Raw genomic sequence first — 20,133 nt, 5'->3', positions numbered from 1 at the left:
TTTCACCAGGCACACCGCTGTGTTTCGTAGGAGAAGTGCGACTGCACAAATACAGTAATGAGCCCTCGCTGGGAGCGGGGGGCCTCCTGGCACTGCTAATGGCTCCTCTGGACTGCAGCTGTATCCAGGTTACAACCTGGCCTGGCTGACAGACCCAGGAGGGACAGAGCCGTTCCCAGCAACAGGCGAGCATTGTAGTCAGACAACCACAGCTCACTGTGTGTTTCTTGGAGGGCGTTTGAAGAGAAGAGGAGGAGGAGGAGGAGGAGGAGGAGGAGGAGGAGGAGGAGGAGGAGGAGGTGGAGGAGAAGGAGGAGGAGGAGATCTGAGGAGGACGAGACGAGAGGCCCTGCTAGAGACAGAGAGGAGAGGTGGTTGGGTCATAAACGCAGCAGATAGACCCAATAAACCCAGAGGCTCTCATAGGGCAACAGCTGGCAGCGTGTGTGTGGGTGCGTGTGTGTGTGTTTGTGTGTGTGTGTGTGTTTGTGTGTGTGTGTGCGCGTGTGTGTGTGTGTGTGTGTGTGTGTGTGTGTGTGTGTGTGTGTGTGTGTGTGGTCAGCTTAATTATCCCTATAAAAGAGAAACCCTGCAACACTTACATGCATGCAAAACCTGCGTGAAACAATAGAAGCCTTCTGATTGAGTCTTTATAATATGAACACACACGTTTGATAGTTTAGATAATTAAAGGAAGTTAATCTATGTGTTGAGTTTACACGACAGATAAAACTTCTATAAGAGCAAATATTAAATGCAAACAGATGATCGGTTTTTAACCCTTAAAGCAACCCGTCATCTGACTGAGCGCATCAACAGATCCTGCAGGTTCAGAGTCCTCAGGGTAACCGGTCTCTGTCTTTCCTCACAGACCTCTCTCTCAGAGCTCGCTGTGATCTGCAGGTTGTTAAGTAAGGCCGAGGGAAGTCTGAGGCTGCATTATCTCTTGTTTTCAAACCTAACATCTAAATAGGCATTAGGGCCAAGTCCAAGGAGCTCAGATTGCAATCCTGTTTGTGATGTAGAGACTTTAAAAGCTCCTCCTAATGTTTCTGAAATCACTGACATGCAATTATGTTTCATCAGGACACCCAAAACTCTGTGTGTGCAACATCTCCAAACACACACTGAGACACACACACACACACACACACACACACACACACACACACACACACACACACACACACACACACACACACACACACACACACACACACACAGAGACCTCTCCCTTTGTTGGCCTGTATGGGAAAGCTCACAGCTTGGGTTCTTTAGCTCTTGTTTTGTCTGACCCTCCTTTCAAAATGGCCCCCTCATGACCACGCACATTATCGTGGGGCAGGCAGCCCCCGAGTGGACTGAGGCTCCCTGGGTGCGAGCAGTGATTCATGGCACAAGGGTCTGTAAAAGAGCAGCTTCACCCCCACGCTTGAAGCCCCTTCATTGGGACAAGGAGGCTGTTCTGCAAGCGGGAGGAGGACTGAACCGTGCTGAGACCACAAGGGCCCAGGGAGTCAGGAAGGGGAACGGTCAGTGTTTTCCTCCTGAGTGTGCAGAGAGAGAGCAGGAGAGAGAAAGAGAGAGAGACAGAGAGAGAGAGAGAGAGAGAGAGAGAGACGAGGACGGTAAGCCCAAGCTAATGCTGGAGTGTGTCTGCTGAATCCACACAGCGCTCTATCCCGAGGACAATCTCCCGGCAGCTTTCTCTAACAATCTTAGCTCCGAGGCAAGTACAAAGTACTAAATGTTTAGGCGTTATCTCTAACACTTCCCCAATCTAACAGAGCACCAGTTTAAAGGGCACTGGGAGAGAGAGGGAGAAACAAAAGAGGGCTCATGAATAAGAGCTGAAAAATGATAGTAGTTGCTGGGATTGATGAAACCCTACTCAAGGTTTTGTGACAGGCTGCGAGACGCACAAATTCCTTCCCCTCAGGCTACGAGGTGTAATTTCCCCTTCCACTGTCACAGGAGCCATGTGAAGAATTATCCAAGGGCCAAAGACTGACTGCTGCAACATCCATCTGTCTGTCTGTCTGTCTGTCTGTCTGTCTGTCTGTCTGTCTGTCTGTCTGTCTGTCTGTCTGTCTGTCTGTCTGTCCAGCCGTTCGTCCATCTATCTATCTCTCTAGTCTTGCAGAACGAGACACTCGGAATAGAAACACTGGCATGCTGCTCCGTTGTAACACACGGTGGGATGCGGATGGAAATGCTGGCCCCACAGGACACACACGTACACACACACACACACACACACACACACACACACACACACACACTTCCACACACATAAAGAGCGGACTGCTGTGGGGCTGACGCAAGACTATCTCTGTCTCACGTGTCTCTCCCCTACGGCCGCCCGCTGCTCCTGACCTTCGAGATGTTTTTCTCTCTCCTTCTCCCTCTCCCTTTATTCCTCTCTATTTCACACTCACACAACACACACCCCACTCTCTCTCTCTCTCACTCACTCACTCACACACACACACACATACACACACACACACTTTTCTGAACATCTCCCAGTCACTCAGTATTTTGTCATTAAAAGGCATTGCATTTCAAGCTGGGATCAAGCAGATGGGGCTGCGTAAGCATTGCTGCTCTTTCACGCAGCACCTTGGCTTAAGCACAGAGAGTCGACATGCATTCAGCGCGCTCGCTCAAAAAAGCACACTTGTGAACACGGACACACACACACGCACAAGCACAACCTTCCTGGAACCGGAGAATCGGCTCTGTTGTGGATGGCTGATTCATGTGGGTACGAGCAGCTGAACACCTTAGGACATGCTCCACAAAACAAGAGAGCTAAACAGCAGAGCCAGGATCCTCTGGTGATCCTGATCCAGTCCTCATAGAGACCTGGAGTTTATAGTTCAGTCACAAAAACAGCTCACACAAAGTTCAGTGGGTTCATACACACACACACACACACACTCTCTCTGACAGACAGACACACACACCAAACATAAGTGAATGTAATATAATTATATCTCCGTGCCATTAGACACATTTCTCTGTCTTTCTTTCATTTTCTCAACATTTGCATATTCCTCTGGGTGTTTGAGTTGAGCAGCTCTTTCCTTTTTCCTTCTCTTGTCTTCCAAGCAACAAATGTCAGCTAATTACACCATAGCTGTTTGGATGAGCTCCATCTTTCCCTGTGCTCTGCTGAGCGTGCTCTCTGTGGGGCTGCAGGAAGAGTCAGGCAGCCAACACACCAGTCAGAAACAGCCATGAAGGGAGATAGAGAGAGGGGGGCGGAGGGGTGAGGTTGGGGGGGGGTGATCTACAAGGCTACACCCCCTCACCAGAAATTGATTCCCCAAGAGAGGACTCATCAATACTTATCACAAATGATACAAGCAGCTCGCTCCAACCTGCGGGGGATGTGATGTATCATTCACAGCCGGAGATGAAGCAGTGACGCTTCCACCCAGATAGAATCAGGTCTGAGGACTCGCTCGCACACACAGACAGAACAGGTATTTCAGTTAAAACCTTCCATAAAAGATCCCATCTGATCTGGTGACACACACACACACACACACTCGCAGGCACAAGGCCATCAAGTCAGGCAAGAGGGAAAAGTGCAAGTCATTGTCTGTGTGTGCAACAACAAACTGCCACCTTGGTGTGTGTGAAGTGAAGCCTTGAGGACGCAGCCGCGCCCCTGAGCACAGCGAGCTCTCACACAGAGACGGAGTGAGAGAACAGAGAGAAAGAAAGAGAGAGGGACGGAGAGAGGAGCGGATACACATAAACAACTAAACACAGCGCACTGTAGGGCACAGTTAACAACCATTTACATCCAGCACCCGGCTCAGAGCAGATAGCAAACTCAACGGATGTTTATTAGGCGCCTACGTCTCAGACAAATATTCTGATTAAAATGGGAGAAATCTAATTAATTGCTTGATTCACTGAATGAACCCCGAATTTGTAATGTAATCATAACAACTGCTTTTCAAGGGGCTCTTGTTAAATTTAATTGGGGGAGAAAAAAAAGCATCCTCTTTCACTGAATGAATGAAAATCAAATTAGGCCTGAAACTGGAGGAGTCTGCAAGTTTGTTCTGGCGTGCCATAGGAGGAGAAAAAAAAGATGTGATAGCAGAAGTGTGTGACAATATGTGTTTTAAAAAGTCACGCATCCACTGTTTTGTAACACAGGAATATAAAGCAGAGTGAAAGAGAAGTGAATGCTCTGTAGCATACTCACTGTTAGAGATGTCTTCAGCTCTTTGACATAACTGCTGTAACACCTGCAGAAGAAGCAGAAACAACAGATTCAGCTTATAAATATCAGCTCGGAGTCACAGCAATGATACGTTTCCCTGCCTGCTTTGATTTATATGATAATGAAACGGTTGGTTTATATGCAGCGTTGTGATAATGCTGAAAGTTTTCCTTTAGAGAAACAGATAAAAAAAAAAAACAGCCACATGAATATCTAAGTTACATTTACCAAACCCAGTTTTAAGGATTTTTCAAACACATCAAACAGAAAGAAGAACACAGTGATATCTGAAACGCAGCTGTGGCTTCACACACACACAAAAACATATTCATACACACAAAAAGTCTCTTTCTCCCTGAGCCCTTTCCTGCAAAACCTGTTTGTTAGAAATGGATCTAGACACTGGAGCTTTGAGTGCGAGGATATTTTCCCCAAACACAAGACAGTTCTTGCAGAGAACCAAGCCTTACCGGCGTTCTCACGCCCATCTCTCATGCATTGTCTCTAAGGCCCTCCTGCGCTCTTACAGCCTGAGCCTAATCTAAACGGCTCACTAGAACAGACGCCACCCTGCAACATGCTACAGAAAACAAACAGCTTGAATTCATGCTAATTTACACACACAAATAAAAGTCTGACTCACGCACAACTCTGGAGGAGAGTTCTCGGGGACGACTTGCAGTTATAAGTTGTGTCAGCGTGATTAGATGGTATCAAAAAAACAGTAACTTCAGGCCTCTTCACAAACATGCACATGGGCACACAGAGAGACGGCCTCTTATAGACATTTCCAGACACACAAACAGTGTTATTGCATGTGTGGGTAGCTATCTAACAAGGTCTTGTTGACAGTAAACACATCCATCTGGTCAACAGCAATGTTAGAATCCAGTTTGCGGGACTCTTCATCGGCACAAATATGATCCGATATTGTTCCTACGTTCGCACAAACACGAAGGAGAGGCTGTTTCTTTGCTGTTTTTAGTAATTCATGTTTAAATGTCACTTGCAGGAATGAGTCACGGTATAATGAGAACATACAGGGGTATATTGCCGCTCATGAGCCTAAGTGATTTTGTCTTTCTAGATGCCCCGCAGTCATGTCAAAGTCTGTGACACATAATGTAACGCACATCTGTCATTACAGCTCAATTTTATCACAGAGCAGAAATCACCTCAACACCGCCGCGTTGATAAAAACCCCACACTCATCGAACTGCAATGGTTCCCTTCATTATCTACACTCTCACACAAACACACACAGGCTGCAGACACACACACAAATACTTTGATAACTCATCGCAGTGATAATGATAACAGAGAGCCAGGTAGGCTGAATTCATCTTCAGCTTTTTCATAAAGGCCTATTAGTGGATGATTAAAGGATCTCTGCTCGTCGGGCCTCGGCACAGAAATGATTTGCCAGCCACGAGGCAGCTGAATTACACTGGATAAGAAAGCCAGTGCTGTCTGCCATCATCAGGCTGTTAGTCTATTAACCTCATTTTACTGTAAGATCTACTTAGTTCAACATCAATGAGACCAAATATCATGAAACATGTCCTCAGACTTAATGTCTGTGTCCCTCTTCTCCGTTTGTATACTTTATTTTTATTATTAACAGGATTTCAAATATAAATATCATAAATAATGGTTAATCAGTAAACTAGTAAACAGTCTTTAAATTGGCCTTAAATGAGATATTCATTGATCTAAAATCCTAAAACAGTTCGTCAGTCATCATGAAGTTGTTTGTCACTAAATTGATAAATTAATTGATCAATTAAAACGTTTTTCAGCTTCACATTAAAGATTTTAAAAGACAGCTATCATCAAATATACGAGGGCTCGACGCCAGCTCCTAAACGCTGCCAGGCTTTGAATCAGGTAACGGCTCTCCGTTGCCAAACCTGAAAATGTGGTCGTCTTTTTTAACTGGTGTGGTTATAAATATCATCTTAACTCACCACTGAAGTCACGTTTGAGTGCTTTTTATTAAATAGAAAATAATCATTCTTTGTAGATTTAGAGAAGCTTTCAGGTTTTTAGAAACACAGCACGTGTCAGGGCACCTTTAAGAATATCTACGTTCATCAGTCTGGTCTCATCCACACAAACTCTCTCTGCTGTTTGACGTCACAGGTTTTAATGCCTGGCTACTAAGGATGGGCAATGTTTTTCAACATTTCACTTTGTAAAAATCGAAGAGTATTTTCTCATTTTAAAAGTACAGTTATTCATCGTTTTTACCGGTGCCTGGTTGTAATACAGTATTCCTGCCAGACGGAGGCTATAGAGCGTCTTAAAGCTGTTTGCTAACCGCATTAAGTAACAGAAGAAGAAGAATGCTAACTTCATTAAATAGCAAAAGATGAAGAAGAAAACATTAGAGACAGTCGCAGCGATTTTCTACATTTCTGAATCTCACACTACTACACACGTATTTCCAGAGACCGAACATGGCTGTAACATGTAAACACACACGCCACACCGCGTCACAGAAACACCGACATGAAGATCAAGACAGACCGCTACGAGCAGCACCTCGTCCTGCTGCTGGTTAATATGACTTCCGCACAAACGGGCTGTTAATGGGACAGGTGTGTGTGTGTATGTGTGTGTGTTGGGGGGTGATTATTTGAATAATTGTCTAATATATGCCAATGATTATCGAACAGTATTTTGGCTTGAAATGCCCATCACTACTGGCTAGCAAAATCCACGGGTGCCGTGTCCACTGCCGCTGGGAGCACCCAAGGCCTCAAACTCAGAGCGCTTCACACCAGCTTTTACCGTTGCTATGTTACAAGTATTCCCGCGGCACCATATCCTGTATAATTAACGGACGTAGCCTTAGTGATGTCACCCATCTGTTCCTGAAGCCCTGTTTTGAAGTCAATCTGTTTCCCTAAGTAGAGACTGTTACATCTGTTTTAAATGCTCTGTATGCTTCATACTTGCTTTCATTCAACAACATTTTAACAAGAAACTTTAAACACTGTTAGAAATCGTGTCCGAGCATTAGCAGCAGCTCTGAGCAGCGCAAGGTAACATCGGCTCTGCAGAAGCCTGAGACCTCGCCAGCATGTTTAGTGAGAGACGAGGCCAAAACTTGGCCCATTAATTGTTGTTTACTTGTTTGTTAGTATCCATAATTAATCTGTACCTGATTCCCTTACAAGAAACAACAGGAATGTAGGACTGTCCAGTATCAAGGGATTTATTTCACAGTCACACTGGTTGAATTTTTGACTAGAAAGTTACTGAATCGATTTCAAGTCGCTGAATCGTTTCGGATCGTATCGTTCTAAATGAACCAATATCGTCCTTTAATTATATCGTCAACCACGAATCATGATACAAATCGAATCGTTGTTAAAAAGAATCGTTACACCCCTATTATTTAACTCAGAAGATTGCGCTTAGAGAAGCAGAGCGCAAAGCATGCTGGGTACAGACATCAGCCTTATGGCGCCAACTTGGAAATGATACCTTGAAAAAACGAGAGGGATAACTTTTCTCCTACATACCGATCTCTGTCATTGTTGTTGACAAAGCTGATATCAGAAGTCCCACCCTTCTAGATTCTGATTGGTTGGTGATCAGGAAGTGACATTGATGATGCAGCGGTGTTCTAAAAGATTAATTGTTTTCAACTGAGAGCACTGAGACAAAAATTAGCAGACACTGACGCTGGAAACACTGAATCACATCAGGTTTGATTAGAAAATAGACGCAGCTAGCGCTACAAACGGCGGCAGTAAACACGGCAAAAATTAAAGTAAGTCTGCTTACATGGAAGCTGTCCGTTTGAGAGCCTTCATAGAATAAAACTAGCATGGATAAAGTCACAAAAGCAAAAGTATGGTTTTCTTGAGAACGACTTTAATGAAGGAAAGTATATAATCCTGTTTTTGAAGGTGAAACAAAGCAGTTTGAAGTGATACGACACTTGAACACCCCAAGTTATGTGAACGAACTTATTATTTTTGTGTAACAATCAAATGTCTCTTCTATAAAAGCTGTTATTACCAGTCATTTCCATCTTATTAACTTAAAAGGAAAACAACAAAGTAAAAACAGGAACTATGTGTAAAGTTATAATTACCTGCTTTTACTCTCCAGGCACAGAACAACCACACTGTTCTGATGTCTCTCTGAATCACCTTGTTTGGTTTCTCTAATCTACCCCCTTTCCTGGGCTACGCACATGTTGACTTTACTTTAGGAATCAAACAGCAGCTCGGAGGCGTCTAAAGCGGGTTAAAAACAGGGGTCGGACTTTTGTTCCAGAGTTAGACAAGAGAGAGGGAGAAGAAGAGAAAGAAGAAGAAGAAAGGTCACAGCATGTTTCATGTGAGCCTTCTTTGCTACAGAAAAAAAAAAGAAACGGTGTTGGTATTTGAGCAAAGAAAACAAGTGTACTCTGAAAGTACACATATTGAGATTGGCCTAAAATCCCTGGCTTTTGAATATTTGATGCCTTGTTAGAAGAGCGACACTGGTGAGGTGTTTGTCTCTGTTGTCTCAGTTGATCTCTGGCACACGGGGCCCTGTGGGAGTGAGCGAGCCAGACTTGGCCGCAGACATTTTCCTGAAGCCCCCAGAACAAAACAGGCAAGTCTTGACAGTCTGTCCGCCACCGAGTCGTCACACAATCAGTTGCAGGAAACCAATCCCTAAATAGCAGTGATTCATCTCTTCATCACACACAATGCCAGTACACAGTGCACAAAGAAGCTCTCTCTTCCTCTCTCTCTCTGTCTTACCCTATCTGTCTCAACCCCTTCCCCCCCAGTGTGGTCTCTCATGCTGCTTAAAAATAAGTGCTTCTCCCAGCTTTCTTTGCACTGTGATTTACTGGCAGTGTTTAACTGCAGGGCAGCATCTTTTATTGTTACATGATCTGGGGCTGAAAGCTGACAAAATGGAATCTGTGTGCGAGTACCTTTGTACCAGGGTAAGTGTATGTTCAGGGCGAAGTGAGGAGCGGGTGGAGGAATAAAGAACTTTGTGTGAGAAACGTTAGTGCGATTCAAATCCCTCCCAGCCTCCTGGTGCTGTGCTCAGTGTGTGTGTGTGTGTGTGTGTGCGTATGTGTGTTTGTCATTCCGCTAAATGGTTTCTTCCTTGACTTGATGGAGCAAGTGGCATCTCAAGGGAACGGGTTACACCACACACACACACACACACACACACACACACACACACACACACACTAACACAAAGTAAAGCGCTTTGAGACTGGCGAAAAGCTCAGAACATTAGTGCAATCCATTTGTGAGAGGTACAGTGTATATATATAAATATATATGAAATAGCAGGCCGGATTGTGTGCATCTGTCTTTGTGTCTGTGTATGTCCTCATGTTTTTGTGTTGCCATGATAACACTTCTCTTAATGGCAGAGAGCCCGTTGCTGCATTAGCCAATCCACTTCCTTTTTTCTTGTTTTTCTCGGCGAGATAAATCCCCCGTTCAGAGAGGCTGTCAGTCTGGCCTTGTTGTGTGGGGACTGTCCACTGTTACATTCCACATAAAGACGTGCCAACACCTATAGCAGGATTGGAAACGCCTCTGATGTGACCCAAAAATCTGGGATCAAGTATCAGCAAGTACAACCGATTGTTTATTGTCCCTGTGAGGAATTAAGCAACGACAGCAGCCGTCATTACAAGGCGCTCTGGATCTGTGCTGCTGCCATGGACGTGTTCTGGCTCCTCCTGCAGCTACTGTTTACGAGCAGTGAAGGAGCAACGTCAGGTAACTCATCAGCACCATGCAAGCTCAGAATGACACATTCATAAGAGCTCCAATAGAAAAGAGTGTTTCTGCGATGCTTTGGTGGACGTAGCATGACCAGATGGAGTTAGCTTAGCTTAGCTATTTAGGTTACGAATCCATCAGTGTTCAAAGGAGCCAAATTATACCCAAAGGTCTCCTCGATGCAGCACAAACAGACTGGTTTAATTACCTCAATGTGACCAATACACCAGTATGACATGCAGAGAGAGGTGTTTATTGTGTCATGTTATTTAATAGGGGTGTAATGATTCATCCACTACATCGATGTATCGATTTATATTCCTATGATCCGACTACATCGATCTGTGCTCGGCAAGTTGGCCTTCCAGACGACATATATCGATCTAACATCGTTTTAAAAGGTAGTAAATGGATTGTATCGATGCTAGGAAATAACGACTTGGATTTAAGCATGGCAGACTTTATGTGGATGTGTTTTTTTTTGCACTTTTAATGATAAAGATGTTAAATGTTGCTCAATTCAGGCTGCCTGTCTGTGACCTCATCGCCACGCGCCAGCAGACAACAAAACATAGCATGGTGGATGGCAGAGGAGAAGCCGGCGAGCAAGAAATGATCAAGCCACCATTGCGGTCCAGAGTGTGGAAACACTTTGGCTTTTACAAAGACAGAGATTTTCTAAATAAGTCCCTTGCTGTTTGTAGGATATGTAAAGGTCGAGTAAAGTACCACGGCAACACGACAAACCTATCCAACCACCTACTGAGGCGCCATGGGATTTCACACAACGCCGGCCGTCCAGGCACGGCAGCAGCGCAAGGTAACATCAGCTCTGCAGAAGCCTCAGGCCTCGCCAACATGTTTAGTCAGAGACTAAGAGACTTAAGTCATAATTAATTTACACCCAATTCCCTTACAAGAAACAACAGGAATCTAGGACTGTCCAGTATCAAGGGATTTATTTCACAGTCACACTGGTTGAATTTTTGGCTGGAAAGTTACTGAATCGATTTCAAGTCACTGAATCGTTTCGGATCGTATCGTTCTAAATGAACCAATATCGTCCTTTAATCATACCGGCAACCACGAATCATGATACGAATCAAATCAACGACCCTATTATTTAACTGAGCAGATTGGGCTTAAACAAGCAGAGTGCAAAGCATGCTGGGTACAGACATCAGCCTTATGGCGCCATTTTTTAAACAGTTTGTTTCCATCATTAGGCCGTAATAAAGAAAGCATTAAACTATGATAAACGTAAACTTTGTGGACGGCTGGCTACTATATCAGCTTGCAAATGCGACATGGTGTGCAAGCAGGAGCTACACAGCTGCAGAGAAACTGCACATTGTTGATGTTAATCATCAGGAAGACAGTTTCAACCTTTTTCCTTTGAGCGACCCCAAAAACAGATCGCATCTTTTGTACATGTGCGACTTATTTTATGGATTTTACACTAAACACAGTTTTAAAAAATCCAAAAAGCAGCTCTGAATAAAATAACAAAGGCCTTCAAACGCTCTAAAGATCACACAGGAGAGAAATATGTTGCTAAGAAGCCTTCATATCGTCATTTATTCCTTTAAAAAAACATATACACATGCTTTATTGGCGATCTTTAAGAATCAGCTGATTGATAACCGTCCAGCAGATCAATACAGGAAGTTGTATCATCAATATGATTCATAAAGTCAGGAAGTATACAATGTTCTGTTTGTTTTGGCTTCAGTATCACATCCATAATCAATACCAGCTGATTTTCAGATTCATCAGACTCAACACAGAGGAGGTACAAAGTGTGATCAGAACTAGAACTGGAGTAAAGGTCTCAGTCCGGTATGAGACCAGATCATCAGCGGAGGATAATCAGAGCTCTCTGAGGCCTGAACAACAGGTTCAGAGGAGCGTTCCTGCCCTGATGATCCATCAGGATGACGTGTGAAGGTCAGAGCAGCCGTGACCAACACAGCTGTCACATCTCCTCCCAGCACCCTTTTGGCTAACTGGCCTTCCAAAAACACTCAGCATAAAACACGGCCAACTGGGGGAAGAACCGGGGCCAAGGCCAGCAGAACATGCCTGTAACCCCGGCCGGGCTCGTATCATGATTACATTAACATGATTAACCCTCCTTACAGCAACACATGATGTGTTTAAGACCCCGATCAGGGCCACACGTCGCACCACGACAAGGAAACAGCTGGCTTACCCACATCAGGGCCTCTATCAGGGTCCAGTCTCATTCAACACGGACTGCAGCCTGAGCTTTAAAAGACTAGCGGCTCAGTCGGAGGAGAGGAACACGCTACAGAGAGCTGTGTGGAGAGCAGATGTGAATCCACTTTGATTTCAATGCCTGCCTCTGTGTGTGTGCAGCTTCTATTAAATGGATCTGCTGTCTCCCTGATCAAGGGAGTCAATAAAGGGCCAGTCCTGTCAAACCCTCGGGGGTGAGTGTGTATGCACATATGTGCCCATGAGTGTGTGTCCATGCCTGTGTGTGTGTGTGTGTGTGTGTGTGTGTGTGTGTGTTATGGACAGAATCTGAAGTACTCTGACAGGTGAGTGATTGAGTGCTTTCATTTCCCTGCAGCGACAACCCGACGCGCACACACAGACACATATATAGCTGAACCACACACTCACACACATGTACACACACACAGTGGAGGAGGGACTGAGGGAGAGGAAGAGGGAGAGAGAGTGAGAGCTGTTGTTTCCTAAAGGATGCTGCTCCTGCCTGCATGCTTAAATTAGCTCTAAATGTTTGGATTACACACGGGAGCTCTCACAGAGGATTTAGCAGCCGTAGCCTGGAGTCCGGGGGGTGTGCGAATGTTTCCATCTACTCCCAAACACACATGCACACAAACACACACAAGAAGAGGCCTTCTGCAGGATCACAAACACATGGCACCCCTGCCGTATCACTCGGTGTATTCTGTCCTTGAAGCCCTTGAAGAAATACTATGAGTTGCATCCACGTTAACGCAGACAAAAGATGAAGATGTTTGTAATCTCAAAGCAACACGCAGCAGCTCTCTTTCATTCATCAGGTCCCTGCTCTGAGGAGAAGCGTTCAGCATTACACTTGTTTAATAGTCTTGGCTTGGGCTGGTGGGGGAGGAAAGGATCTGCTAGCAGACGTAGAGACAGGCAAGAGAAAGGAAAAAGAAAGAGAGAAGGGGAATGAAGGGAGGTCAGCGCCCCCAGTCTCAGATAAAGGCCCGCTCCCTCCCTTCTGCCGCGGCTTTTCGAAGCCCCTGCCAGGATCGAGAGGCGTCTCACGTTACAGCTGTCTCTCAGTGTCATCGTTCAGTAAGAGAGAGCACAGGCGAGAGAGATAGAGAGAGACAGACTGAGAGAGAGAGAGAGAGAGAGACAGGGAAAGCGGGACAATGCCACAGACTGAGTGAGGTTTAGCTTTCGTAACCGGGCGAGTGAAGAATAACAGCAGCAGGTTGAGCTGCAGGAGGACGCTCCAGTGCTCCGGTTGCCTGGTTGTGATCCTAACATGTAACATTCACATAACATATAATTCACTACAGAGAGGAAAGAGGATCACAATCACCTGACCTTTAAGACAAATGATTTGTAAATGCAGAGAGAACAGAGTCAGATGGTTTCCTCTCCTGAGACCGGCTGAAGAAAAGGAGGGATTCACGTTTGACCACCTTGTAGTGTGAGAAAGAGAAAGCCTCGCAGAGAGAGAGGGATGGAGGTGACTACGTGCTGCAGGGCTTCTGTGGATTAAGCATCATTGAGTCGCCTCTCTACACATGAGTGTCCATTTTTAACCTGAAAAAGCTAAAAAGAGCAGCTTGTCCCGGGTCCAGTAGTGACTAATCCAATGACTGCTAGCACTGCAGCCTGCCTGGGACACTAACAAGGTAAGGCCATGTAGGTCAGTGCTGAGTAAAGCCAAGAGTTATCTCTCCTCTCCTAACTTTTTTCCTGGAGAGAAATAAAGAACGTCCATGAATTTTAGATCTGGACTTTATGGAGGGAGGCTGCTGCTGCTGTGTATGCAGATTTCACTTCGAACTGTAGCGCTTACACAGCCGACACGGTGAAAGCAGATTGTACCAGGATGATTTATATAAAACATGGCTCAGGACAAATATGCAAAAAGCTATTGCGGTGTGCAAAACTGCTTTCCTATTTGTTTTCCTCTATCCTTGTCATTCCTCATGGCGTTCTGTAGGAGTTTAATATTTAAAATTCTGGCTTAGCTCGGAGCCGTCTTTGCCAGCACAGCTAAAATAAAAAGCCTTTGTGGCAGCAGTGACCAGATTTTAAATGCTGGAGAAGATCAATAAATGGGGGCTGTCGAGGCGCAATCTCATGCATTTGTGTGCGTGCGTGTGAGTGTGAGTGTGTGTGTGTTTGTCCTGTCCCTCTGCGTAAATGCCTGTGTTCTGACAGCCTGTGGAGATGTGTGTGTGTGTATACATCCTAACACCCACCTCTCAGGGCTCACAGCTCTCCTGCGCGCTACAAACGATTCTATAGTATCATGAAGAACCCCTCTGACCCAGGAGGCACGCCAATACAGAAACCAATATCATTCCCACGTCTCAAACCTCCTTCCCATTTCTTTTCCATTCCCAGTATCCTCTCCCCGTCTGAGCGCGTGCAGCCAGCATCTTGTATAAGTGTAAATACAGGCCCCCCTCTGCTACACATCCAGAATGTCAAGGTGTGGTAAACATCCAGCTAAATAGCAGGTTTCCAGACCTGGATGTCATTTTCATAAACTCATTCCTGCTGAAATCGAATGACGGACGGCTCCACGACTCGAGGAAGGAGGGAGGAGGAGGAGAATCACACAACAAGTCCTGTTTTGATTTCTTGAATAAATCCCGTACATTATGTTTACACTGCTCCGGCTCGTAAAGATCACCTGAACGTGTTTCACGAAGCTAAACAGCATTAATGAGATTTAAAGAAAGCATTCATTCTGTTCCTGGCCCTCATGTTGGATTAAATGGATGCTTTCAGCTCACATAAAGTGATAACCTTCTTCAGCGTGTGAATCTGTGAATTATGAAGGCTGCTTTACGGCTCCAACAAAACAAGAAGTCCATCTGTGTTTTCACCTTCTCGCTAATGTACAAAACAAAAACAGCCCTGAAGTGGAAAAATCATCAGGACCTTTTGAGACTTCATTAAAAGAAACTCGCCCGGACTTTCCGAACAAGGCATCTCTCTTTGGAGGGAGAAAATCAACCTTTTCACCTTGCTGGTGGAAAAACAGGCATCCCAACGAGACAGAGCATGCACAAACAACCTTGACTTTCATCAAGGAAATTCTCACATTGAATGATAAATAGAGGCCCAGGGGATGAGCAGCAAAGAAGCAGCTTATCGCCTTTCCCTCCCAAATTTGGCCGCTCTGTCTTCCGTCTCCTGAAAGTCAACACGGGGTGACCTGATGCACTTTACACCGCTTATTGTTCTGTAATTAATCCACCATATGAAATCCATGCAGAAATATAACTGCACAGAGAGTTATTTAGTCTTCATTAACGCTTTAAGGTTGTTCATTTGTTGCATACATTGCTCTTTCTCATTAGCTTTGTTTGAAATGAAGCTGTTTCTCATTAGTCAGACACAAACACAGATAAGCTGAGTGTGTGACACGGCTGCTTTAAAAGTCACCGTCTGAGCATGCACTTTAGACAATCATTGTGTACCCTGATGCTTATCAGGACATCCAGTGAGCAGGCAGTGACACCAAAATAGTAAGGTAACATAAGGTTAGGTAGATCATCTGAGAGCTAACCAACTTTCCAGCTGAGAGGACATTAACCTGCGAGGCCCTGTAAACACGTATCAATACGTGAGCTGCCTGCATGGGCCTGCAAACACAGCACAACACTGAGAGCACACACACACACAGAGCTCTGATTTCATCTGTTACAATAAGAAGCATTATCAATCTAATGCCTCCAAGCTTTCAGGGATTTTACTAAAACGCCACTTCTTCTCAGAGGACCATTAGACCTGATAGGATTAATGTCCGCTTCAACAGAATCTGATAAAGTCCTGAGATCCTCCGTACATCATGTCCTCTGTCGTTATTGTTTTCAGCTATGTGTGCAGGAACACTCGTTTGCAAATGTCTGACCGCTGAAGAGAGGCTGAGGAGACGTGATGAGGACTCGGTCGGTCTCACGTTCAGATCTTGAATTGTTTGGTTAACATAGAGCAGACCTCGACTTCCTCTCTGCTCGGCATTGTGTCGGCGCTCACATGCAGAGCTTCAACAGAGCCCCCAGATGGCTATTATTATCAATTGATTGTTTGTAGGTTCAATTAATCTCAGTCTAAATATAAAACACTAACATCAGTGCTTTTATTTGGGTTGGAAGTCAAACACTGAGTCATGCTCACAGAAATGAAAAACATAAACAGCTTACAGAGTGAGACATCACAAAGAGCTGATATTTTATCAACATCATTACATCAATCCTTCTCCTTCACCTGCATCAAACTCACATTACTGATGCTTCATGTTTACATACAAAGCAACCCAATCAGGATCAATTAAAGACTTCTTCAGTGCAGAGAAACTACAGGAGTTGATCACCTGTTGAACTGAGACACAAACATCTCCACGACTCCTTCGACTCCTGATCACATTCAGCTCTGCAGCCGGTCAGCGTTCACACTTTATTTCTCCTGAAATATCATTTACATGCTTCTCTAAGAGCAGCCGGACGTTTAAATGTCACCGTCACAGTGTCGCTGTGAGTTTCCATAAAGACCAAACTGAAAAAAGTTTGAGGATAAACAAGTAAATCTTTGTCACGCCGAACAGAAATAATGTGTTGTGGCATAAAATAAATGAAGGTGCAGACTTTGTGTTCACTTGTAATTAACAGATGAATCATTCACATGCCCGAAACATCTGACATCATTTAGCTGATATCACTCACAGAGCAAAGTGATGCTGTAACGTGTTTCTTTAGAAGGATCCGCGTTTCCTGATGACTTGATCGATATATCACGCAGCCCTCATAAATCTCACTTCCTCTTTTTTTCTTAAAAAAAAAAAGACGCGTGGCTTTTCTCCCACATTAAAAAAGATAGACCCATATTCAATCGTAAAGGATTACAGAGAATACAGCCATGTGTGCTCATGGGATTGTCTTCTCAAAAGCTGTCCAAGTTCTGTCAGATTCAGCACCCCCAGACACAGAGCTCGTGAACCTAATTTCACCTAATCAGCTTAGTCAATAGCAACCGTTTGCTGTGACTTTGGTAGACATGCAAATAGGGCTTAACTATGTCTATCCTTAATTCCTGAATGTTCAAGTCAAGCGGAAGTCCCCCTTTATCTCTTCAAAAACAACAGTTCCAATTTGAGCGAGAGGAAGAGAAGCAGAGAGAGGGAGAGAGAGGGAGAGAGAGAATGAAACTCCAGCCGAGAGTTGATTTCTTTTTTTACTTGGCCTGGCAAGGAGAGACATCTCTGATTTGAGTGTGCTTGAGGTAGCACAGTGTGCTTTCATTTCAAAGCAACATGGCAAACAAACTCTGACAGATTTGTTCCCCTTTTTTTCCACTTTTGCTTCTTGCTCACTCTCTCTCAAATTACAGGAAAACACACTGCACAAATATATTAGTGCGTCTTGTTGGTTTGTGTGTTCAGCTGCGGCGCGCGTACACTTCACATGAACACACGCATATTCCAGCAAATCTGCACAAATGACACTGAGAATAGACGGTTGTAATAGTGGAGGAAAACTGAGAGACACTGTTCCGTTTCAATTCACTGATACCACTAATGGCTTCTTAGCAGCTCCATGAAATCAAGCAGCTGTCATGTCGATGCATCAGCAGTGAGAGGAGGGGAGAGCCATCCCCATAAGGACAGAGGCACCGCGCCTTCATGTTTGGCTAAACATCTGCTCCTCTGCACTCCAGCTTTGCAGCAATAAACGGGCAAACAAAAGAGGTGGGAGGTGAAATGATCAGATTTTCCATTTCAAAGCATTTGTACGGTTTGTTTTCTTTCCCCCCCCTCCTCTTTTCTGAAACTGCTTACAGGACATGGGGGAAGAAAGTGAGATCAAGTTTTGCTCTGATGCGCAGAGCAGCTAAAATAACACCTTTCTGTAAGATGGATGACATTTTGAAGTCACAGGGTGATTCTGCAGAGAGTGCCGAGTCTAAACTGTTGCAAACCACTATTACAGATCAGTCAGGGCTGATTCAAACTGTGTGTGTGTGTGTTCAGTGTTCAGTGTGTGTGTGATGACTATGAGGGATTCATGTGAGTGTGCATGTTTTCCGTCACTCTATCATACATTGTGTTGAAAAAAAAAGCAGCTCCCTTATTTACCATCAGAGGCTTGTTTGGAGTCCAATCTGCTGAATCCTCTTCTAATCAAATTATCTTCTAAACTACTTCATAATTCCAAGGATGTCTAATCACCGTAATTTACTGTTATTTAGCAGAGATATCCAGTTTAATTTCATTTTGACTGTTCCTCCCTTGATAGGGTTCTTGGTAATTAATATCCCTCCTTCCCTCCTTCCTTCCTTCTTTTCCTTCCTCCCTTCATTCATTCATGCATGCTCAGTTGGAAGCGTAAACACAAAGCAGCTGAGCACTCTTATAAAAAGACATTAAGCTGGGAAAATACATGTGTTTAAATGCAGGAGTGTGTTTAAAAAGCTGCATGTTTGCATGTGTCTCTCTTCTTCTGGCAAACCTGCGTCACTTTATTTCCTCTCCACACAAACATGCTCCTTCTTTCTCACATAAACTGCATTAAATCCCCTCTGACAGTCTGTGAACCACCTGCAGTCCGCTTTAAAGCCGCACGCCGGACGCTGTCCTCGTGCTCGCTTCCTCTAAGAGTGTAAAACTTTTTAAAACTTGTGTAAAAAACGTGGATCCATTTCCTTTTAAAGTGTGTGTGTGTGTGTGTGGTGTGTGTGTGAGGGAAGAGGAGAGGAGAGGGCAGGGAGGGAGGCTTGATGTGGTGAGAGAGAGGTGGAGGGGGGGGTGCATTTAAAATAACCAAGATGGCGAGAGGCTTGTTGTTTTGGAAGGGGCAGAAAAAAATGGAGGATATTGTAATATACACAAAGGGATAAATTTCAACAACTCGGCCGCGCCGCTGCCGCTGCTACCGCGCGGTTTGAGGAAGCGACGGCGAGCAGCAGCGGCGCGGCAGACTGCCCAGCGAACCAACGCGGAAAACTCCAACTCGGATCCGTTCGGGAGGACGAAAGAATACAAAACGTCAAAGTTAATCCGAATTGAAAGGGGATATTTATGTATTTGTCGCTAATTGTTTTATTTTCGCGTCGAGGGACTCTTAAAGCTGGATGCGTTTAACGGACGGGCAGCGAGGACCAGCGGCGGCGGCTGCGGCTGCTTCTTGCTGCTGCTGCCTCTGCTGCTGCCCGGTGCCTCCTATAGTTACCCCCTTTTACAACAACAAATACACCCCTCAAACGCCAGAACTGCACATTAACTACACATTAGTACCACAGAAAACACCATAAAGCTTTAAAAAGTTCAATAATCCAACGATTAAACAAGTTATGGAATCAAACAGCCCGAGAGAGAGCGACCGAGAGAGGGACACAAAGACGATCCTCTCTGTATCAGGTCACACAGGAGGAAAAAACACAACGCTTTATAATCCAACACATCAAACTTTAAGGATTTAAACACATGAAGCTGCACAGAAACACACTCTGAGGGTGAATACACACACACAGAAAGTATAAAAGAAACATGAGAAGAAGAAGAAGAGGAGGAGAAGTGGAGCAGAGCTCATCGCTCCTGATGAAAAGAGAGAAATAGAAACACTTACCTTTCTCTACTTTCGACACTTTACTTATTTCCAACCTGGTTTCAGTTTGTCTCACTCTTCAGCTCGGTGCTCTCTCGCCTCTCTTTCCCCGTGGTCGCTTTTGGTTGTGAAAGAGGGACGATGATAAAGAAGGGAATTGGGCAGTAATTGAGTCTCGGTGTGTGTGAGTGTGTGTGTTAGTTACTAACAGCAGATTGAAGGAGACTCTTCTCAAGGTTTATTCAGCTCCACTTCAAGGAACCGACCTGACGTCAGCTCACTGCTGCCACACAAAGAAAAC

General features: G+C 44.7%; 1 protein-coding gene across 13 annotated transcripts in view; it reads right to left on the bottom strand.

Moving 5' to 3' along the window:
- The window catches only part of baz2ba (bromodomain adjacent to zinc finger domain, 2Ba), a 76,644-nt gene extending 56,511 nt beyond the window's left edge, over window positions 1-20,133 (bottom strand). For 7 of the 13 annotated variants that reach the window (XM_034680332.1, XM_034680333.1, XM_034680337.1 and 4 more), the window contains exons 1-2: window positions 19,854-20,133; window positions 4,229-4,271 (exon numbers count right to left, since the gene is read on the bottom strand). The gene's annotated coding sequence lies outside the window, so the exon portion shown is untranslated. The remainder of the gene's footprint in view (window positions 1-4,228; window positions 4,272-19,853) is intronic. The other 6 variants (XM_034680338.1, XM_034680336.1, XM_034680340.1 and 3 more) reach the window with 6 other exon arrangements.

Source organism: Notolabrus celidotus, chromosome 3 (genome assembly GCF_009762535.1).
Source record: "Notolabrus celidotus isolate fNotCel1 chromosome 3, fNotCel1.pri, whole genome shotgun sequence".
NCBI lineage: Eukaryota > Metazoa > Chordata > Actinopteri > Labriformes > Labridae > Notolabrus > Notolabrus celidotus.
Note: the sequence above shows the minus strand (reverse complement) of the source record. Positions and strands in the feature narration are given on the sequence as shown.